Below are 16,054 nucleotides of genomic sequence, written 5' to 3' on the forward strand. Positions count from 1 at the left end.
CCCTAGTGTTCAGGAGGTCCGCTCAGTCTTTTCCGGATGATGCTTCTAAGATTTCCTATATCATTGGTTTACTACGTGACAAAGCTCTTAGATGGGCTGAAGCCATCATTGATGAAGAAAAAATCTATCGGTACTCCTATGATGATTTTCTGGATTTGTTCAAACAGACATTCAGTCCTAAAATTAGTGAGGAAGAAGCAGCCAAGAAGCTTTGGACTCTCAAGCAGGGCAATAGATCTGCAGCTGAATTAGTGATCGAATTTCGGACCCTTGCTGCCGATTCCACTGCATGAAAAGTGAGATTTTCGTCCCCGTAAACCCCCGTAAACTCCCGCAGATCTGCCTGATTTTCGTCAGTTTCCGACAATTTGCAACCCGTGCTTGTCCGCGTTTGTCGTGCCACAAATTGTCGGAAACGTACCATGACGTATGTGGAGAGCGATCAGCTGTACTAATGGCCCTAATTAGCATATGAATGCAGCAAACCCGCGCGGCTGGCCAGAATAACCTTCTCAGTATTGGCTGAAACCACTATTCTCAAACAAATGATATCGCTCGTGATTGGCAGCAAAACCACACGTGGCCACGCCAGGCTTTAATTTTCTTACTGAGTATTGGACGGAACCACTTCTTTTTAAACAAGTAAAGTCGCTCGTGATTGGTTGGCATATATATATATATATTTACATATATATATTTATTCATATATATAAATTTATTCATTCATATATATATTCATATATTTATTCATTCATATATATATTCATATATTTATTCATTCATATGCTGTGTATTTATGTTATCCTACACTACTACACAATTATTATGCTACCATCAAGGACATGAATGAATTTATACAGGAAATTAAGATTTGCCAGGAAGCTGTTTATGCATAGAAAGAGCTTTATTAAAACACACACACAACTATATACAACGCGTATCCAAACACATGCGTTTCTAAAAATTAAAAGTCCGTGAACGGTCCGTTTGCTTCCTCGGGGTTGGAGGTAACAGGCAGCATTCCCTCCGAGGCAGGTCCGATGTGCAGACGCCTACTGTGCGCGGCCCTGTACTTCGGCATCGCTTCTAACCGGGACTGCAGCTTAACACAGAGTTCAGTGAGATCCGGCCTACGAAATGGCGGCGACCGTACAATCCATCCAGAGACACCGCCGCCGACGCCATCTTCTTCGTCGGACATGAGGTCGACGGTGGCGGACTTACAGAGTTCCACTTCCTCATCTGCCAGCACACTCTGCCTCGCCTTCAGCAGCTGAAAAAAAAAAACAATGAATCAGCGCACTGCATATGGACACAACACATCTATCAATGCACCTGAAAAACAGTCACCAAATAAAGTCTTACCCTCTTTCTTCTGGCCCGACTCCGAGCAGATAGCCTGGCAGCCTCCGCACGCAGCGTGTATCTGAAGCTCCTGCATACCGTCTCATAATACGTCTTACAGGCAGCTGGAAAACAATTAAATGAGAGTGGTATGAATAAAAAAAAAAATCAAACGCAAGTCACAGTAACAAGGAAGGAGAAAACATTAAAACAAGTCACTTACACACAATGTCGTCTTTATCAACATCGTGCAAATCTGGAGTTGCCGAGACGGCAAATAGGAGGTCACCGCCTCATTGTGAGGCGACTGTAGTCTGTGAAAAAAAAAAAAGTACAGCTATGGTCGGTATTTATCCGTATCCATGTCCTTTTACCGCAGAATGAAAGCATATTCTTTAAACCTTACCCCTGCTCCGGTTCATAGCGCCTGCAATTAGTCTCCGAGTTGTGAAGACGGCATACTGCTTCCTGTGAATCACAAAAAATACACTTTAATAAAGCTTTAGGCTAGGCTGCTTTTAGCTTACCTAGCTAGGCTAGGTTGTCTTTAGCTTGCCTAGCTAAGCTAGGCTGCTTTTAGCATAGCTACCAGTAATCGAACATATATTTACCGCTAGCATGGCGTTGTGCACCCGTCTTCTCTTCCTCGAGTTCGTATATCCCGCAAAGTTGCTCGACTGCAGAGCCGCCATCTTGTCCTCTATGGACTGCAACCTGGAGTGCATCGAATTCTCCAGCTGAGTGAGGCGGTCATTCATGTCGGCAGTATGTTGGGCAAGCTGATGAGACAGTCCGCTGATAGCAATCAGCAGTTTCTTCTCGTCAGTCTGCGGGCTGGCCGAAAGTTGTGGACTAAGAGCAGTTGGAGGCGAGTTGAACGCGAGACGTCGTGTAGCCATTGTTCACATAACAACAAAATACAAACCCGGTAACTGGAGATGAAGTTCTTCTGAGTGTAGTAACACAAACATGTCTGCTAATATGCTGGTTTCGCGAGTAGTCGAAGTGCACAAAAGCTCACACGTGATTGGACGATGGGGCCGAAGGCTCATCAGGCTCCTCCAATCACATACGACGTCATTGTTATACGGAAGGACTCGCGAGAAGAGCTCGCGTCGCTCCATTCTGGAAGGTGGCGGTAATGCACCTATAAATTGTTTGCAATTGCAATTGTTTGTCTCCATAAGATTGAATTTGAGCAGGTGGACATTAGAGATAATAAATGCAACAACAAGTTTTTGAATCAATATTCTATAAATAATATGTACCCAGGAAGAACAAAAAGCACAGCTCTCTTACAAAATTTTAAGAAATCTATGATAGTCAAAATTAGGACAAATTATTTGAAATTCCCAATTCCTCCTAAATATAAAGAATTACAATTTAAAATAATAAATAACATATATCCTTCAAATGAGTTTTTAAGAGAGAGATTTAAGTTTAATGTTGAGAATTGTGGCTTTTGTACAACTCAATTGGAAACAACTAAACATCTTTTTTATGAATGTAAAGAACTATTAAACTTATGGGATCAACTTCGAACCTTTCTGTCTTCTAAAACAATAAATTTAGATTTTATTTCCTGGCAAAACATTCGATTCGGTTTATCCATTAAAGAAAAAAAAATTGGAATTTTTAATCAATATTCTAATAATTGTAACAAAGTATTATATCCATAAATGTCGCTATGCAAAATGCTCCCTCTCAATTTCTGCTCTCAAAAATGAACTTTCCCTTTTCAAAAGATGTCTGAGAAAGATGCAGAATTTAAATGCAATTAAATTGTTTGAGTTAATTGAAGAATTTCAGTTGGTAGTCCCCACTGATTAATTTACTTTAACTACTATTATTATTTTATTTATTTTTATTTATTTTATTTTATTTTATACTTTGTTCCAGCCTGTGCATTTAATTTTATTTTTCAAAAGCAGGAGTTGTGATATTTCTTCTTGTATTGAAATATTTGTTATTGACTTGTTATTTGAGATTGTTATTGTTTTCTTATATATTCAATAACAAAAAAAAAAAAAAAAAAGTGGAAATCTAAAAAAAAAAATTAACCATTACAGCCAACTGATTCTGAGTAAAACTAATTTTTGAAGTAAATTATTTTGTGTATTTTTTTTTACATAACATTTGCATACACAGTAATCTAGCGTACTTTAATTAAATAAATCAATTCAAGCTAAAATGTAAGAGTCTATAATTAGGCTATACTGAGCCTGATCTATTTCTACCATCTATTTGGGGGATATTTATTGCCACACTTTGGGCCACTTAATACCAATTTAGCATGCTGACCTATGTCCTTATGACCACAGTGTACCAATCTTCTGATGGCTACTTCCAACAGGATAATGCGCCATGTTATAAAGTGAATCATCTCAGAATCATTTCTTGAAACTTTTCCACTTAAGTAGTTGTGAATTGAGAATATTGACAGACAACATTTTATTTTTTATCTTAAATGCAAATTTAAAAAAAAATAATTACTGCTCTAAATGTATTGCTCTGTCAGCTAAAGATCTGTTTTGGTCTCTATACTTTAATTAAATAAATCAATTCAAGCTAAAATGTAAGGGGCTATACCTGATCTCTTTGTATCAGAGATTTTCTTACCCAGAAAGATGTCACTTGGGGTAAAACCCCCCCTGCAACCCTGGTTTGCATTTGTATAGCTCACAGCATGTTCATTTACATGTTAAAGCCTCCCCTAGAATTCCATGGGGGGAGGCATGGGGGGAACACTGCCTAAGAAATTCCACGTCAATTTCTGACAATTTACGGGAGTTTTCGGCGAAGCCTGCAAAATGCCGTAAACTGCCGCTAACCTGAAGTTCCACGACAATCTACAGTGCCGTATATTGACGAAAATCCCACTTTTCATGCAGTGTTCAGGCTGGAACACTCCTGCCCTTAAAGGAGCATTCCTTCACGCCCTATGCGAAAGACTCAAAGATGAGCTTGCTAGCCGGGATGAACCAGATACTCTGGATGATATGATTGCCTTAGCTATCCGCATCGACAATAGATTGCGGGAAAGAAATAGACTCAAGCCACAGCCCTCTCAATCAACCTTTCGTTCAGAGGTTCCTCTGCCACAACCTCCTGTTAATCCGTCTCCCCTTCCACCTCAGGAACCAATGCAAATTAGTCACGTTCACCTAACCCCTGAGGAACGCCAGCGACGCATTAACTCAGGCAGCTGTTTGTACTGTGGATCGCCTGACCACTTCCTTCCTCAATGCCCTGTGCGACCAAAAGCCAGAGCCCGCCAGTAATTCTGGGGGTACTGGCGGGCAAGCAGTTCTTAAAAGATAATCTCCGGTTTTCTATCCCATCTACTGTTTGTGTCAATAATCAGACTTATACAGTCCTCTCCCTTGTTGACTCTGGTTCAGAACAGAATCTAATTAGTCCTGAACTCGTCAACCAGTACAAGATCCCTTTTGTGGATCTCCCTGCACCGGTTCCAGTATCTGCACTAGATGGTAGTGCGCTCCATTCAGTCACTCAGTGAACCAAACCCATTACATTCATAACGTCAGGCAATCACCATGAACTCATATCTTTTTTTTTATCTTCCCTACAAGGAACTCTCCTATAGTTCTGGGCTTCCCTTGGCTCAAGGAGCACAACCCACACATTAACTGGTCTCAGTCACGCATCGAGTCATGGGATCCTAAATGCCTCAATAGGTGCCTTCATTCAGCTCTTCCACCCAGTTCTCCACCCCCAAAACCCACTCCTCCAGATCTAGCCAATGTGCCTTCAGAATATCATGATCTGCAGCGGGTTTTCTGTAAAGAATTGGCTCTCTCTCTCCCTCCTCACAGACCATATGATTGTGCCATTAATCTTTTACCTGGGGCCCCTCTGCCTTCGAGCCATTTATTTAACTTATCCAGACCAGAGAGAGAAGCAATGGAAAAATACATATCTGATTCTGTCAATGCTGGTATCATTCGACCTTCGTCTTCCCCTCTAGGAGCAGGTTTTTTCTTCGTACAGAAGAAAGATGGGACTCTCCGTCCATGTATTGATTATAGAGGGCTTAATCAAATCACCATCAAAAATAAATATTCCCTTCCTCTCATTTCCTCTGCGTTCGAACCAGTCCGACAAGCTACCATCTTCACAAAACTAGATCTTCGCAATGCGTACCATCTTGTACGAATTCGTCAAGGTGATGAGTGGAAAACGGCTTTCAAAACACACATTGGTCACTATGAATACCTCGTTATGCCATTTGGGCTTTGCAACGCCCCAGCTGTGTTTCAGTCCCTAGTCAATGACGTTCTAAGGGACTTCCTGAACATTTTTGTCTTTGTTTACATTGACGACATTCTGATCTTTTCTAAGGACCCCAAAGAGCACCAGGAACACGTCCGAAAGGTCTTGCAAAGACTTTTGGAGAATCATCTGTATGTGAAAGCAGAGAAATGTGAGTTTCACATGCCATCCATAACTTTTCTTGGTTTTGTTTTTGAGGGTGGACAGTTGAAGACGGACACAGCCAAGCTCCAAGCTGTAGTGGACTGGCCGGTTCCTGAATCCCGGAAACAGCTCCAACGTTTTCTGGGCTTTGCCAATTTTTACAGGAGGTTTATCAGGAACTTTAGTCTGATTGCTGCTCCCCTGACAGCTCTCACCTCCACTAAGAGAACCTTCTCCTGGTCACCCGAGGCAGACAAGGCCTTCACTGACCTAAAACAGATGTTCACTCAAACTCCCATTCTCATCCACCCAGACCCCTCAGAGCATTTTATCTTGGAGGTGGATGCCTCTGATTCAGGGGTCGGAGCTGTCCTCCCTCAGAGATCCCAACGTGACAAGAAGATGCACCCCTGTGCCTTCTTCTCCCGCCGGTTTACACCTCCGGAGAGAAATTACAACATTGGTGATCGAGAGCTTTTGGCCATTAAGCTTTCCCTTGTGGAATGGAGGCACTGGCTAGAGGGAACTGATCTCCCTGTAATTGTTTGGACAGATCATAAAAATTTATCTTACCTTCAAAATGCTAAGCGACTCAACCCCAGGCAATACAGATGGACTCTATTTTTCTCCAGGTTCAACCTAAACATTACCTACCGTCCAGGTTCTCGCAATATGAAGGCAGATGCTCTGTCACGTCAGTGCTCTCCTGACGAACCTTCAGAATCTCCCCAACCCATTCTTCCCCCATCCTGCACTGTTGGGGGGCTTTCTTGGGACCTTGAGACTCTCATCCAAAGGGCTCTTAAAGATGAGCCTGATCCAGGAGGCGGTCCTCCCAATCGCCTCTATGTCCCTATGTCTGTTCGTTCTCGGGTCATCCAGTGGGCTCACTCATCCCGTTTCTCTTGTCACCCTGGTGTCAGCAGAACCATAGGGTTACTCCGCCGCTACTTTTGGTGGCCTTCCCTTAACAAAGACGTTGCTGACTTTGTTGCTGCTTGCACCAACTGTGCCCAGAACAAGAACCTTCACCGTCCTCCCGCAGGGCTGCTACAACCTCTCTCTATTCCCAGCAGACCGTGGTCTCATATTGCCATTGATTTTGTCACTGGTCTGCCTATCTCTAACCATAAGACAACCATTCTGACCATAATCGACAGATTTTCAAAATCCTGTCATCTCATTGCCCTTAAGAAACTACCATCTGCTTCTGAAACTGCTCGTCTGTTGTTTTTCCACGTCTTCCGTCTCCATGGGATACCCACTGAAATAATCTCAGATCGGGGGCCACAATTTGTCTCCCAGGTGTGGAGAGATTTCTGCTCCGCTCTTGGAGCTAAATCCCGCCTTTCTTCTGGTTACCATCCACAGACTAACGGTCAGTGTGAAAGGCTGAACCAGGAGCTGGAAAATGCTCTTCGCTGCATTTGTGCCTCCAATCCATCATCCTGGAGCATACATCTACCCTGGGTAGAGTATGCCCACAATTCCCATATTTCAGCTGCCACAGTGCGCTCTCCATTTGAAGCATCTCTGGGTTTCCAACCTTCCTTACTCCCTTCCTCCTTCCCGGACACAGTTCTTCCATCAGTCAGATCTCATCTTAAGAACTGTCATCGTATCTGGAACCAGACCAAGGCTGCACTCAATCGCACTGCAACACAGAACAAAAGAACTGCAGATCGTAAACGCATCCCAGCTCCAGACTACTCGGTGGGTCAAAAGGTCTGGCTCTCCTCAAGGGACTTTCCTCTCAAAGGTTGCAAAAAGAAACTCTCCCCTAGGTTCCTGGGACCCTTCACCATCCAAACAGTTATCAGTCCCACGACCGTCCGTCTCAACCTTCCTTCTCATCTGCGCATTCATCCTGTGTTTCATGTTTCACAAATCAAACCAGTTCTGTCAAGTGCCTTGTGCCCTCCTGCCAAGCCCCCTCCACCCGCCCGGATCGTTGATGGACATCCTGCTTTTACGGTGCGGCGCATCGTGGATGTTCGCCCTAGGGGGCGTGGGCACCAGTTCTTGGTGGATTGGGCAGGTTATGGTCCTGAGGAGCGTTCCTGGGTGCCACGCTCTTTCATCCTGGACCCTTCCCTCATCTCGGATTTTGAGCGTCGCTCTGCCTCTTCCTCTGGTCGTCCGCCGGGTGGCGTCCGTTGAGAGGGGGGGTACTGTTGTGTTCACAGAGCTGCTTTGGTTTGGAGTTTCTGTTTTCTCCCCTTCATTTTCAGGGTGTGCCAGGCAGGTGAGGCTCCCAGCTGTTACTCATCAGCCACAATCAAGCAAGCAGTATTTAGAGGAGTGGATTCCCTGAGGCAGACGACAGATGGTTACCTATACCAGTGGTAACTGGGTCCCTCTTCAAGACTTCCAAGTTAAGTTGAACTTGTTCTGATAGTCTTACTTACCAGTCCTGTCTCTGTTTTTCTTTAGTTTTCCTCCTGCTGAAGGCTGGCTCCTGTTCCTCCCTCAACGGTGCTTTCCACTCCTCCCCAAGAGCTGTCTTTCAAGATCTGCAAAAGCTGAACTCGCCTGCCTGTCCACCCTCCAACGCCTAAAGAAACTGGTAACTCCAAGGTCTTCATCCCCCCCTCTCTGTGGACACTGTTGCTCCCCCTCAACCTGTTTCCAAGCCCTGAGAAGTAAGTCTGGCCTCACTGTTCATCTCAACATCAGCTGGTACTCATACTGATCACCTAACCTGTTTTGCAGTGAGACACCGCTCTGGATTTTCCTGTTTTCTCTGCTTCCAGTCTGAACAATAAAAACCCTTAAAATAAACCCAGTTCTCCTGTCGTACGTACTGCTGCTGCGCCAGAGTCTTGATCCGAAATCATGTCACAAACTCCCAAATAGAGACACAACCGGAATCTGTATCTTAGATGTTTATTCGTAGACTGAAAACATTGGTTTAAATAAAAAAAAACAGGTTTGCAGCATGACTTTGTGATTTGTAAAAACATTTTCTCAGCAGTGTAGATGAGATAATAAGCAGATGCGTCGGTTTAAGGCTCTCATTTTCAGCTGCTATTCATAAATAACGTCACTGTTTAGTTTCATCTTTCTAAAATTATATTACTTTATAAAATGAACTTTGATAGCCTTTTAAGGATATGCATCAGCAACCCAGACAAAATCAGGAAGGAGCAGAAGAGCCCTCTATGTCACCTGTCAAGGACGACTAATCCTCCATGCTTTAAAAATCTATCCATTTTCCGTCACGCTTTATCCCAGCTGGGGTCGCGAGGGGTGCTGGTGCCTATCTCCAGCTGGCGACCTGTCCAGGGGAACACCTTGGACAGGTCGCCAGTCCATCGCAGGGCAACAAACTTTAAAAATGTGGCAAATTTTCTCTCAGGCCTATTTTTCTATTTCTATTAAAATATCTACAAAACAATGTTTTAATAACTATCTCCATTCTTTATCCGACACAAACACTAGAAACTGTATAATTTCCCTGCCACACAACAAGAAGCGGCTCTTCAAAAGTTAACAATATATGAATGAGTACAAACACTCGCTGCTTAAATAGGAGCCACTTCTTAGAAATTCACATCCACCATTTTATTAAAAAAAAAATGCATATAATCCATAATAGGGGTGTCCTGATAAAATTTTTCCATTTCTGATATGATTGCACCTTTGAGAGCTGACCGCGATATTGGCCCATTATAATCATACATACTTTGATACTTATTATGTAGAGGGAAATGTTTGAAAAGATTTGATCAAGTAATATTAGTGAAAGAGAGATCAATAGTCAACAACAATAGGTATTAGGTAAACTAACCCATTTATTCTTAATCAACAGGTTAAATTAACCTTAGACTGAAGCACCCTTTTTATCAGCATGCCAATATCAGAGATTTTAGGTGCAAGACGATATATTCAGATGTTAGTTTTTTGCCTGGTTTTGAACTGATATGCAATATCAATATTAGATCGTGAAATCCATAATCCATATAAAGTAAACATGTGTGCCATCATTGTCTACCATACATGCAATGACAAACCAAAATAATCCTGATGTATGAACTACATACACCCAAAAATCCAAGCAGCGGGGTATGAAGAATTCAAGTCATTTTGTGAGTAAGGAAGCTTTATAATGATGCCCCAAAAGGCAGGAAGTGACCTGCAGTGAAATGGGCTGGCCTGGTCTTTATCAGCCTCTAAGGCATGTCTGGTCTGATGTGGAGGTTAACATCCCTGAATGATCTGATGCATTTCTATTTTTATTTGGTTTTTATTTAGTTGGAAGTCTTATAAACTTGCTGTTGTTTTTGGTACTTGCTGCAGCCTTCATTTTGCATTTGTTTTTATCCGTTTTAGGATTTACTTAATTAGATCATTTTGATTTTTGCAGCTTATCATAAATGATCATGGAGACCCACACTAACAAAATGGATTTAAACAAAAGCAACAAAAAAAAATGATAAAAGAAGAGAGTATAGCTTAAGGAGAAGCAGCATTAAGTTTTTATGCTCCACTAATCTTTTAACAAACTTCCAGAAAACTACAAGTTTGTTCTTTTAAATCAAGCCCAAAATCAATTACTTTAGAGCTGTGTAATACAGATTAATTTGCCTTGCCATAACCGTTATAAGCAAAATAGAAACAAACAAAAAAGAGTCAATGCAACATAAAGAAAATGCAGAGAAAAAAAAAAAAAACAGAAATTTATGAATGAAGTCCCAACCATTTTATTACTAAACAAAAGAAAAAGGTTTGACGGTTGATGTTGCTCTGCAGCTTAATGCCAAGATTTGAAGAAAAAAATCGTAAAACATAATTTATTCTAGAAGTATACATGGTTTTATCATTGATACAATGAATAACTATAAGCTGTTTTTAGTGTTGATACGGGGGATACGGCTTTCTGCCCACAAGCAAATGAAAACCAAACCCTCATCTGTCTGTTGTGCCTGAGTGAGCCGTGTTTGGTTGTGGGACTCTTTTTGCCGGAAAGCAAGGCTCGCCCAGGCCGCCATTCGTGCAAGACCTGCCACTCACTTGAGAAACACTAAGCTAATACATTTACTTTCTCCATTAAAAACCATAGCAATGCCTATTTTTCTTCACTGGCTTAGACAGAGCCATACTTTTTGTTGTGTAGGCTTTCGATCCCTGAAGCCACTTACTCTTTAAATAAAATCTTCAGTAATAATTGTTCTTACAGTTAACAGCTCTTAAACAAGACTTAACCTTTAAGATGTTTCGGTCTAAGTTTAGCTGAAAAATGATATGCATTTTTTATAACTCTGGACTCTTTAAGTCATTGACGTCAAAAGAATGAAGATGAGCCAAGAAAAGGATTTCCTGTTAGTCTTTATACCTCAGTGAACCATGTGTCACCATGTGTGTTTCTGTCTTATAGGGGGGTGTCATCATTTGACCCACCCAGGTCACTCTGTAACTCCTTATTTTCTTCCTCTAACTTTGTGACCTAGGCAATAAAGATGACTAATTTTATGCTGAAAAGGGATCTTTGCTTCAAGTAATTTGACTTCTGAAGAAGATTAAATAAAACATCATTTATAGCTTTTGGTGTATGGACAGAAAAACTTGAAATGATGAGTTATACACTTGATTTGTATTTAAAAATCTAAGTATTTTAGGATTTTCAAAGTATTTTAATGAATGGGAAATATTAATTTATCCAAAATTAATGCAGAAAACAGAGGTGTGTGACCTGCCCAAATTAGTCAGAGTGCATCATCACCTCATTCAGGAGGTCACAGCATGTAAGGGCCTGCAGGACCCAGCTGACTTAATTCAGGTCAGAGTTGATGATTCAAGAGTAAGAAAGATAGAATGGGCAACAAAATGGAGCAGTTTAAAGACCAGGACCATTGCAGACCCCAAAAAAACATAAATACTTCACTAATATACCAAAAAAAGTCTGATTTTCCTCAAAATGTATGGAGTAAAGGTATTTGGAAATAAAAAAGAAACTTCTTAGAAGGTAAGTGTGGCTTTACTGGCCTAAAACTGACTGCATTTCAGAGAAGCAGTCAAGTACGGTGGTGGTAGACTGATGGTGTGGAATTATATGTGTCATGGTTTTTGTTCTGTTGTCCTTTACTTTGCTCCATGTTTCCTAGTTTTATTGGTTTAATTCCTATTTTGTTGTAGTTTCTAGATTTGTTAGTTCTCAGGTTTTTCTGTTTTCCCATGTTGCCCTCTTGTGTGTGTGTTCCTTTCACCTTGGCTCCCTCGTTGTCTCCTCTCACACCTGCTCCTTGTCAGCTCGTTAGCCCTGCCATTGTCTCAGGCCCCGTCCACACGAAGTCAAACCCTGGCCTAAATTCACAAATTTTTCACCAAACCAGCCTCTCATCCATACGAAGCCGGCGTTTCGGGGTCTGTAAACTATCTTTTTTTTATTCAGCCTTCAGAGTGGGAAGATTTTGAAACGCTGTTTTCGCAGTTCCATCTTTAAGCTCTAACCGCATTTTTTTTCTTACACGCATGCGTCATTGCGTCGCCTCTAAACACGCATGCGCGACACAGTATCACAACAACAATGGCGCCGTACTGTGTTGAATGGTTGCTGCTCATGCTACTCACCCTGCTGTCGGGCTTACAACAGAATCTTCTTCTTCTGGAATATCTCCAGGAAGAACAAAGCAATATCGACGACATAGTTCAGCACCTGAATTTGACTGAACCACGAAAATGGACCCGGAGGGCCATTTTCCGGTTTGGTTGTTTTATAAATATTACTGCGCATGCCCAACATTTCGTTGCCTGTTTTCGCCTATTTTTGCTTTGGCACCACAGCGCCACTTACAGGCCTGGCATACATTTTGCAGCGTTTTCATGCATTCATGTGGTCGATCACATTTATTTTTCGTCTCCGTCTTTAAGACAAACGTTCTGGAAAATATTAGCGTTTCGCGTTCGTTTTGACTTCGTATGGACGGGGCCTTAAGGTACTTAAAGCGCTTTTGTTCATTTGTGGTTAAATTTGACTAACCTTAAAACTCAGAATTTAGTCAACTTGTTTTTCAAAGTTTATAGAAGCTAAAAACATTTTCTTACCATGACAAGTACAACCCTCCAAAGGTCTCTTATGTTTTTTTTTTAAACTGTGTGTTTCATTTGTGTGTGTGTGTGTGATGGAGAAATGTGTTAAAAATGATTTGCATCTAAAATGTTAAGGTCTAAATATACATGTATATATTTAGAAAATAATTATCTAACACCTTTCAGCACACATAACCTCACTTTCAGTTTGCTGTTTGTCTTTACCTGAAAGCTTTTAAATAACCTAGCACCTTTTATTTCCTGCTTCCAGCCATATGACCTTTGTCCATAATGCAATGAAGACATGCAGGTTATCTGTCATAGAAGTCGGATTAAAGGAATCCACTTTTCCCATAAACATCCATCAATATCACCCCAATAACTGACTTATTTAGATGTGAAATTACATATAGATTATAACACAATGTATATATGCTAGCTACTGAATAATTAAACAAAAGAAGTCATAGTTTAATATAAAGTTTCCAGCTGTTTTTTTTTTTCTATACAAGAAAATCCTCTTCAAGACCTGGCAGATAGCCTAAAGCAGGTGTGGAGGTTTCTCCCATTGGATCAAAGACTTTCTTGTCTTCTTTTAAGCTACTGAAACTTGTTAGATCAGTTATAGCAGATTTTAGGATTTTGGTAATTTGTTACATAGACGTATATATTTTACGTTGCCTAATAAACATTTAATTTTGTTTGAGAAAGGAAATTGCAGCCATGCTGATCTGATAGTCTGCAGCATCTTGCTGCAAACACTGAAGGACCTAAACTTCCTTAGGAAGTACAGGCTTCTCTGTTCTTTCTTGTAGATGGCTTGACAGTTGTGTCTCCAGTCTAGTTTGTTATCCAGGTGAACATAAAGGTATTTATACTCCTTCACCACCCCCACTTCTTCTCCCATTATATGAATAGTTTCTTCTGAAGTCTACAGTCATCTCCCTCATTTTGTTGAAATTCAGGATATTGGTCCCACACCATCTCACAAAACATTTCACCGGCTCCTTGTACTCATCTTCTTGTCCTTCTTGATGCACCTAACAACTACAAAAACATCCAACTATTTCTGCGGATGACAAGACTCTACTGAAAGTCAGGTGTAAACATAGCGAGAAGGAATGGAGAGAGTACCGCCCTCTGTGGTGCTCCTGTGCTGCTGGCTACTTGATTAGACAGTTGACTGAAGGGTCAACTGTCAGGTAGCCTTTGAGGTAGCCGTCTTTAAGACAAACGTTCTGGAAAATATTAGTGTTTCGTGTTCGTTTTGATTTCGTGTGGCCTCAGTCAGCTACATATACTCTCCCTCTGCTATCACTCCTTGTTGGTTCCTTGTTGTTGCTGGTCCTGTCGTCGCTGTACTCTGCTCACCTCGTCTCTTCCTGGCTCCTTGTGCGTGTTTTCCCCTGATGTCTCCATGGTTCTGGTCTGTGTTACATTTTTAGTTGGATTTTGGATTTTGCCTCTGTTATTATCGTTTGCATCAAAACTACAAGAAATCACCTGAGCCTCTCTGCCTCTGCATTTGGGTCCTCTAAACCATAACCAAGACGTGACAATATGGACGTGATAATAACACAGGAACATTAGCTGAAGCACCTCAACAAATCAATCATTGAATTACAGCAAAACACAAAATAAAGGCTCTAGAATGGCCTAGTAGCAGACCTGAATCCCATTAAGATGTTTTCATAACAAAACCACCTGTTTGCTTGACTGAAGTCAAAGAGTTAAATAGTGTTTGATGTCAGCTGCTGTTGCCCACAGTAGAACAAACAGTTGTTTGGATTAAGGAGCAAGTACACTTTTCACTTTTTTAGGATCCCTTTATTTGTCTTAATAAATAAAATCTTTATTCATTTCTTATGTTTGATAGATGTTTTTTTTTCTGTGCGACAAAACAAGGCCAGAAATGAAATAAATCTGTCAGAGGGTGAAAAAAAGAAACCATTCAAAGCTCTGTGTGCCACAGGCTGCTGTCTGAGACTTCTAACTGGTTACATAGAAACGTCTGCTTAAGATCCAAACTTGGGTTTTTGTTACTAGAACATAGATAATACATTAAACGCAACAAGGAGTCCAGAATTTCTAATCTTCGGGTTGTTTTCTTAGGAAATTTTCCCTTCAATAAGTTTCATGTTTCTCCTGATTTTAAGGTATACATTGTGATTTTATTGTTGTTGATAATTCATCAAAATTTCTTTTTCTAATCCAACAAAATGTTTAACACAGTAGGATGTGTTACTTTTTTTCCACTCAGAGGAATGTGTACTAGATCCATTGGAAAAATTACACCCAAGTGTCACTTTTGTTAGGAATCCAGTTTGTGTGGGTTGTTTGTGTTTGTTCTCTCTCCACCACCAGGTGGTGCCCTGTCCTTGTTGGTCCTCCCTGCACACCTGCGGCTCATTGGTTCATTACTGGAGGAGTATTTGAGCAGTGGGCTGTCACTACCTCGATGCCAGAGTTTGCCAGTTTTGGGTACTCTAGCCAAGCTGAGATTAGCAGAGTCTAACTTACGCTTTGTTTCTCTGAGTTTAATCTGTTTTTGTCTTCGCTCTTCGACAGGAAGCCTTCCTGTGAAAACTGATTTCCTGAACCTTCTCCCCCTGGAAGGAATTACTGTGAATACACTGAGCAGGGGAAAACCTCCACATGATCAGTTCAAGTTCCCATCGGAAATCCAAGTGACAGTCCGCTCCATTACTTCTCTGGGTCCAACGAATGTCTACCTGTCTGCTGTCCAACGAGTTCCCCCCTTCTCTGGATTACCCCCAGACAGACTGGATTCAAGGTTTGACAAGAGCCACCTCAAATGTGAGTCCCTCTCCAGCATTACTCAAGCCGCAGTCAAATTACCTACGGTCCCTGAACTGATCTCTGATCTCCCCATCAGACCTTCCAGTTCCGGTTCACCAGTCCACTGAGTTCCAGATCCTACTCCTGTATACGTTACATCAAATAAACCTGTTAAACATTCCCCCGTGTTCTCTGAGTGGTTTCTCTGCATGTGGGTCAGATTCCTTAAACCGATCATGACAACTTTAGCTACACCTAGAACCATCTATGCCTGGTCCTTCTACGAAGGGAATAAAAATGGTTTGATTTATTTAAAGCTTGTTTATCTGAATTTATCAGATAAATTAAAATGATGGCCTAGTGATTAGAGCAGTGCGCTTGGTTGCAAGTTCCAGGTTCAATCCCCACAGCCTGCACACTGGGTTCCAGGGTTCCTGACCCAACC

General features: G+C 41.4%; 1 protein-coding gene across 2 annotated transcripts in view; it reads right to left on the reverse strand.

Moving 5' to 3' along the window:
• The window catches only part of LOC119796656 (mitogen-activated protein kinase kinase kinase kinase 5-like), an 85,768-nt gene that overhangs the window by 34,787 nt on the left and 34,927 nt on the right, over positions 1–16,054 (reverse strand). The gene's annotated exons all lie outside the window — the stretch shown is intronic.

Source organism: Cyprinodon tularosa, unplaced genomic scaffold (genome assembly GCF_016077235.1).
Source record: "Cyprinodon tularosa strain WSP-4 unplaced genomic scaffold, ASM1607723v1 ctg554, whole genome shotgun sequence".
Classification (NCBI taxonomy): Eukaryota; Metazoa; Chordata; class Actinopteri; order Cyprinodontiformes; family Cyprinodontidae; genus Cyprinodon; species Cyprinodon tularosa.